The sequence below is a fragment of the Sinocyclocheilus grahami genome, unplaced genomic scaffold (assembly GCF_001515645.1).
Source record: "Sinocyclocheilus grahami isolate Dianchi unplaced genomic scaffold, SAMN03320097.WGS_v1.1 scaffold32.1, whole genome shotgun sequence".
Lineage (NCBI taxonomy): Eukaryota > Metazoa > Chordata > Actinopteri > Cypriniformes > Cyprinidae > Sinocyclocheilus > Sinocyclocheilus grahami.
The window spans coordinates 5,553,761-5,561,165 of record NW_015505211.1 but is presented as its reverse complement, the minus strand read 5'-3'; the positions used below and the strand labels follow the sequence as shown (position 1 = coordinate 5,561,165).

General features: G+C 38.1%; 1 long non-coding RNA gene across 1 annotated transcript; it reads left to right on the top strand.

The window, feature by feature from the left end:
- Positions 1–760: 760 nt before the first annotated feature.
- On the top strand, positions 761–4,813 carry LOC107579225 (uncharacterized). Its single transcript, XR_001608448.1, has 3 exons — positions 761–901; positions 1,304–1,388; positions 4,232–4,813. It is a non-coding gene; the product is annotated as an uncharacterized lncRNA (long non-coding RNA).
- Positions 4,814–7,405: the final 2,592 nt, after the last annotated feature.

Genomic DNA, 7,405 nt, shown 5'->3' with positions numbered 1-7,405 from the left:
CACCCCCCGAGCATATTTGTGTTCAGCCATATTTGCAGTTAAATTGCCTTAAACAGTTGACTTCACACATAAATGTCTTTTACTTGGCCAGAAAATCTTGCGCATGCGCCGCAAATAGGAGTTGTGCGTTGTTTGAGGGGGAGCTATTAACATAGGGGTGAGTAAATCTAATGACCCAATGTTGATTTTTTTTTTTTTTTTTACTATTCCTGTTCCTTTAAAGTAAATTTATACTGTATAATACAAAACGTTAACAACCCCCCCAAATATCACTGGGACAGTTTAGTTATAAATGATAACTAGGCTCATTGTCGCACTTGACGTGTCGAAGAAAAGGACGGCTCGCGCAAAGAGCGCCAAATGAAGTACTGTGAGGTGACACGTAACTGCTTAATGACAGAATGAAGAAACACGCTATACGATTAAAAAGAGGCGCGAACCGTAAAATAAACATTACTGCAACTGTTTTAGATTAGTATGTAGTAAATTTGATTTAAGGTAAGTTTACTTTGCTGTATGTTGGTATTTCGGGATGCCCAATGGGTTTTAATATGTTTAGTCATAATAAATTACAAAACTTAAAATTTATTTGACATTATTCTTGTATTTGACACGATGAAACGCTAAATAGTATCAACTGTAACGTGTAAAGCCTTTGTGTACGTTAAAATAGCGTTTAACTGTCTTGCCAGCAGAGGGCGCTGTAGTATTTGCTGAAATTACGCAATCAAAAGCACCTGCTGAGGGTTTAAGCAGCAGCGGAAACGGCTCTTAAATCCGGACTAGAGGTTTTTCTGACATGTATCATGTAAACAGCAGTGTTTTTGAGACTTCTCTTGTCTTAAGAGCTGAAGTGAAGTCTGTATGGATTTGACACTTTGTCTGTCTGATGTTTAACACGGTCATTTGTCAGTGTTATTGCAGTATTATAGCTTTATTTTATTTAGAGCTATCTTCTATGCAACTACTGTTTTGTTAGCATTAACGTATTACACCAGGGGACTGTTTTGAGGCCAAAGACCTGTTATATGTCATATGAAACGGAGTGTTGCATTTGCAGCCTGGCTTATAATAATAGGTTGTAAAGTTAATGTATTCCTATACTTTGATATGATGGTTATATCGCCAGTAAAATAAATAAAAATAAATTAGTCATATACAGATTCATGCTCTTGTACATTCCATTTTAATTTTGTTTACCTTTTCTTGATAATAAGGTGCATCATTGATTAAACTGTTGTAAAGCGCTATAACATATTCTATTATAATGAAGCCGTTTTCCCCCTTCTTCTTCTTCTTCCAGTGTCATTCTGCTTTTGCCTCAGCCTGACGTAATCCTGATGACCCTGAAATAGTCCAGCACCTTCATTCTTCTGCAGTTTCTGAAGGTAACATTAGGCTATTTTTGTAAATGATCTGGGGGCATTTCAGCTGTTGTGCCTGCTGATTTGCTGAAATCTATGAAATATGAGCAAGTATTTTCTCGCAAGGTTTGTTTCAAGGTACTATTTGATGTTCATTTACTCTTTAAAAGCTCACCCTGACATAATTACTCTGCATGTCTCCTGCACTCTGTGTTATTTCTGTATCCAATGTAATGCGTTCCCACTGATGACGGCAGATTTGAGATGCTCTGCTGGAACCTTCTTTCAGAGATCAAATATAATGGTCTGAAATAAGCGGGAACAGATGGACTCAGATCTATTTTTGGAGGGTGATGTAAGAGAATCTGACGGGTGCTTAGAAGTTTACATTGCAATCTTGGTTACATTCCAGACCATTTTAGAGTCAGAATTAATTATTTATGTTTGTTGCACCATTGTCTAATCATTCAGGAATTATGTTTTTAAGCAGATTTTTTGTTTTTTTTTTACAAAATAAAGTACACAAATCATATTAGTAGCAAAAACCTGGACATGCAATAGGCCTTAAAGACCAACAGCAAACAACAGCAGTTGCAAACCTTTAATCATAATTCGGAAAAGCTCATTAATAGCCAAGAGATGTTAAAACACTATAAAATAGTTTCTAAATAAAATAAAAAAACAAGCAAAATAATTTTGTAGCGAAGGTGTATAGAGAATTTTTTTATTATTTAAATTATGAATATATATATATATATATATGTGTGTGTTTGTGAATATAGAATGTTTATTTGAATAAGTACAATTATTTGTGAGATTAAAAGAAGTGGTGTGGTGGATGCTAAAGTGCAAATTTGAGACATTTTGAGACAAAGACCATTTTGTCTTGTGTATGTGGTAAAAATCTTGACTGAGACCGATATACCGTTTTTTTTGCTTCATTCATCCTGATCATGTCAGTGATATCAAACTTTCTGATTATGGTTTCGTTTTATCCAGCTTCCAGTGTCATGACTGCATGTTCCAGTAGGTGGAACTAAGTGCTGCCAATGTGACTAGGTTAAAAGATGTAAATGTAGTTTTCAGTATATCAGTTTTCCATGAAGTTTTTGGGTAAAGTCTTGGAACGTTTGCTGAGATCTCCAGTAAACACTTATGTTTGGATGTGAAGGTTATGTGAGACAAGTTTCTTTTTTCAGTGGCTCTTGCCTCTGTTTATTAGTCACAGAAGGGACAAGAAGTTATTGAGGTGAGACCGGAAGAATGGGGCTGGCTCATAGTCTGCTCTCAAACCTGCATTACTTGCGTAAGTATGACGGCTAAGACCTGTCAAGAGCATGTGCTGCACCGCGGCTCTTACAGAGAGCATCTCATCTGAATGAATTTACACCAGATGTCTGACACGTATTCTCTCAAACTCTTGCTGTGAAATGCTCTTAATTAAAAGCATAAATGACCTAAATGACTAGAATTTAACATCTTAAAGGGAAAATTAACAGTTTGTCTACATTTACTAACATTCATGTTGTTGCAAACCCATATGCTTTAATAGGGGCAAAAACACCAAAAATCACCATAAAAGTATAATGCGCTATAATCATAGTCTTTCGATTAGCCATACAATAGCTTTGCGTGAGGAGCAGACTGAAAGTGAAGTCACTGATAACTTACCTTTTTCCCCACTGAAGCTCTAATTTACATTTAGTCATTTAGCAGACACTTTTATCTAAAGTGATTTATAAATGAGAAATATCTCAAGCAATTTATCATGAGATTCAACCGTTCTTCCTGGAGTAAATTAGATAAGTACGAAAAAAATCCTGAAGAAAGATAGAAAAAGACATATTATTTATTTTTTATAACAATTTATTTATAGGACATGTCTTTAAATATGGTTGTGGCATGTCATGTTTGTTTACTACACATATGATAACCACTATTATTTTGACATCAATTTATGTAAATGACTGTTTAAAGATTCTTCAAAAATTGGATTGGTCATGGCCGTAAATGTTCCAATACAAGTATCTAAATATCATTAAATCAAGATACATTTACTTGAGATGTATTTTATGTTTCCCCCCTTTTTTGGGTAAAATTGTCAAATTAAGTTTAAGCATAAAACAAGAACAAATATCTGTGAATGGGGTATAAAAACTTTCCCCCTCTCCAATTAAGTTTTTATTTGTTCTTGATTTAGTCATAAGCTCCCTTCGTTTTGATTAATGTCTAATAAAATGAGACTTCTTATGTCATTTTGTTTCTCAGGGTAAATAATGTATCTTGAGATCCTAAGAGTTTTTAGACATTTGCACTGGAAAACAAGACAAATACTGATACTTATTTTCAAATTAAAGTTGTATTTTCAATCTTTGAAGCATTGCTAATACAAGACATTTACATTTAGAGAGCATATTGACATATTCCATCAAATTTATCTCCTTAAATTCTCTTCACTCAGTCTAAAAAAGGTCTTAAAAGTCTTAAATTTGCTATCATAAACCCTGCAGAAACACTGGAAAATAATGACAGAATTGATTATATTTTCAGGTGAATTATGCTTTAATAAGGTGAGCAGTTTCTGGAGGCATTAAGTGAATGTTAAGTGAAGTAAGTTTTTCACCGTGTCTTCATGCAGCCAGAGACTTTGATTAGCAGTTGCACATTTCAGCATCTGCTCATAGAACAGGTGCTCTCATCAACGATGCATGTAACATCAAACGTTCTCCAGACGGAAATAGTAAAGTGTTACCGTAGTTTAACAAATCGCCGTGGTGTATTATGCAGTGGTCTTCTCTTCCTGAAGGGTGAAGTCTGTTCTGTCGGTAAAGTTGTCCTGATCGTTCCCTTGTATTTCCCCCCTCTAGTCCTTCACTGCAGACAAGAACTGACAGTATCCCTCCTTCTTACACGCCCTTTCCGCTGACCTTTCCGGTCTACTTTTCTCGGGTCCAGGCGGGAGTGATGAAGCCTCTCAGTGCTCAGGCAGTATGACTAAGACCGAATAAGATTACCTGTGACATGGGCAGGGGAACTGAGGCACTAGAGTGTTTGTTCAGTGACACGGGCGTGCTGCAGTGCATTGTGGGGCCGGAGTCGATGCATGTTCCAATGAACTGCCTCATTCGTCTCGATATGATCACTCTGGTCTCTCTCTCTCTCCCTCTCTGTCTCTCTCTCTTCCTAATGGGTAGGAACAGCTGTGAAAAAGAGCACCTCACACTAACATCAGCCATTATTTCATTACCCTGTATGTTGAAGTGTGCAGAGAGCCGAAGTACGTTAATGAAAACAGCACCATGTCAACACGGATTGGATGTGGCATTTATTACAGATATTACAGCCTCAATCATCCTGATGCATTACACACACGATTGTGTGAAATGTTGAAAGTGAACACAGGTTTTTATATTGATTTACTTTATTTCATGTTATATAGACGGGACAATTTCCACCAGCTTGTTGTTTCACAGTAGAAATGTTTTTGACACTTCTTTGGAGATTGGAAAATAGCTCTTGGATTTGCAGAGATTCCTCTAAATAAATGACAGTATACTAGATAAGGGTGCTCCGATCAGGATTTTTTGGATCGACCGTTTGCGTTGATGTGACAAATACATATTTTGAATATACTGTGAGAACTCATTGCCCCGTTAGCTCGGAGAGCTTTATTTTCCCTCCTCAATAAGTTTTGTCAGTTGTTTTGTTTATTGGACTAATTCTTTTTTCTTGGGTTGCATTGGTTAGTCACTTAATTAATTCTCTTGTGCTTCGTTCCCCCCTTCTGAATTATGTTGTATTGATAAGGAGTTATCACAAAGTAAGTCTGTTTAGTTGCGCTATCTTACAATCAATATATAGTAAATGTAAGTTAAAGTGTGGCCGATGTAACCGGTTAAAACTGGCAATGAGGTCTTAAAATTAGGGCTGCACGATAAATCGCATGCGATATTTAATGCGCATCTTGTCAGAAAGCCGGTACTGTAATCAGCGGTAAATCTCCATCACGTGCGTGCTTTCACATTTTCACATTCACTGACGAGCTGCGCAAAAAATCGTAAGTGAACAACGGCTCTGTGTAGTTAATGCTGCTCAATGTGAAAGCATGCACATGATGGAGATTTACCGCTGATTACAGAACCGGCTTTACTGATAAGATGCGCGTTAAATATCGCATGCAATTTATCGTGCAGCCCTACTTAAAATGTATAGAAAGAGTCTTAAAAAGGTATTAAATTTAACTCCATGATTCATTCCTGTATATACCCTGACACAGCACAAGCCTGATTTTGTGAGCTGTATGTGAGGCGGCCTCATGCCAGGTTCGCACATACTCCGTTTGCAGTGCGTATGCAGTCCATGTGCGCAGTGCAGAAGCAGCACGGACTCATTGTGCTTTCACTCAAGAGGTCTGCTACTGGTCCGCGGCTGTTTGCCACAAACACAACATTGATCCTTTTTTATGTCAAATTCAAACGTTACTAAAAATGCTTTTTGAGCATTGTGATTCTGTTTTTACACAGTACAGTAATACAATTTTTTCATAGACATGTTTAAACGCAATAAATATAAGCAAGAGTATGTGTGAACCTGGCATTATGTGTGCGTGCTTTGAGTGTGCATGAGCGCACTGTCTCTAGGAGAACGCGCAAGTGCGATTTGATTTAAACACTGACAAGAAATTAAAATGATAAACTTTAGTGACGATGCAACACTGCCTCGTTTGTGCAAGTGGCAATTCCTGTGTGAACTGTGCAGCTCGCTTATTGTGCAGATGCCATGTGCTGATTTGAAGCCATTTGCGCATTTAGAGAGGGAAAGAGAGAGCGTCCGGGGGTTTCACGCTGTTTGTGAAATTACGTCTCACAGAAAGTTTTCAAATTACTTTGTAAGTTATTTACTGAAGAAATATGAATTGTACCTCACCTTTAGCATTATAATAATTTACCCGCGCCGGACAGAGATTGAGACGGTGCCGCTGCATGTCATGCCAAACCTTTCACAGCAGGCACGTCGTCAGCTTGAGATCGGTTTAAGAGATTGTCCTTTATAGAGACGGCCGATCAAAGCCATTATCCAAGCCATTATCGGCCGATAGCGATCGTGGCTGATCAATCGGAGCACCCCCAATACTAGAGTCAAGTCAGGGTGCTTGACTGGTTGTGCTTTAAAGGTGACATATCATGAAAATCTGACTTTTCCAGGTTTTAAGTGCTATAATCAGGTTCCCGGTGCATCTACCAACCAAGGAAACGTGAAAAAGATTAACCCAATCACTTTGTTTTGGTAAGCCTTTTTCTGCAAGCTGTTTGTGAAATTACGTCTCACAGAAAGTTTTCAAATTACTTTGTAAGTTATTTACTGAAGAAATATGAATTGTACCTCACCTTTAGCATTATAATAATTTACCCGCGCCGGACAGAGATTGAGACGGTGCCGCTGCATGTCATGCCAAACCTTTCACAGCAGGCACGTCGTCAGCTTGAGATCGGTTTAAGAGATTGTCCTTTATAGAGACGGCCGATCAAAGCCATTATCCAAGCCATTATCGGCCGATAGCGATCGTGGCTGATCAATCGGAGCACCCCCAATACTAGAGTCAAGTCAGGGTGCTTGACTGGTTGTGCTTTAAAGGTGACATATCATGAAAATCTGACTTTTCCAGGTTTTAAGTGCTATAATCAGGTTCCCGGTGCATCTACCAACCAAGGAAACGTGAAAAAGATTAACCCAATCACTTTGTTTTGGTAAGCCTTTTTCTGCAAGCGTCTGAGAAAACGAGCGCGTCTGATTTCGCTCCCTTGGTGACGTGGCAAAGGGATCTCATAATATTAACGCCCCTTAATCTGTAAACTTCCACTCAAGGCACCGTCATTTTGATTTCGCAAGCGACAACGGTGTACCAGCTCTAATCCCATGGTGAAAGTTTGAGCAAAACATGCTAACTGTTCTATCTTTGGCTGCAGAGACGAGCACAGGACACTATTTACAGTCCCAGCCTCAGAGGAGACAAGAGAGCAGTGGATTTATTGATTTATTTA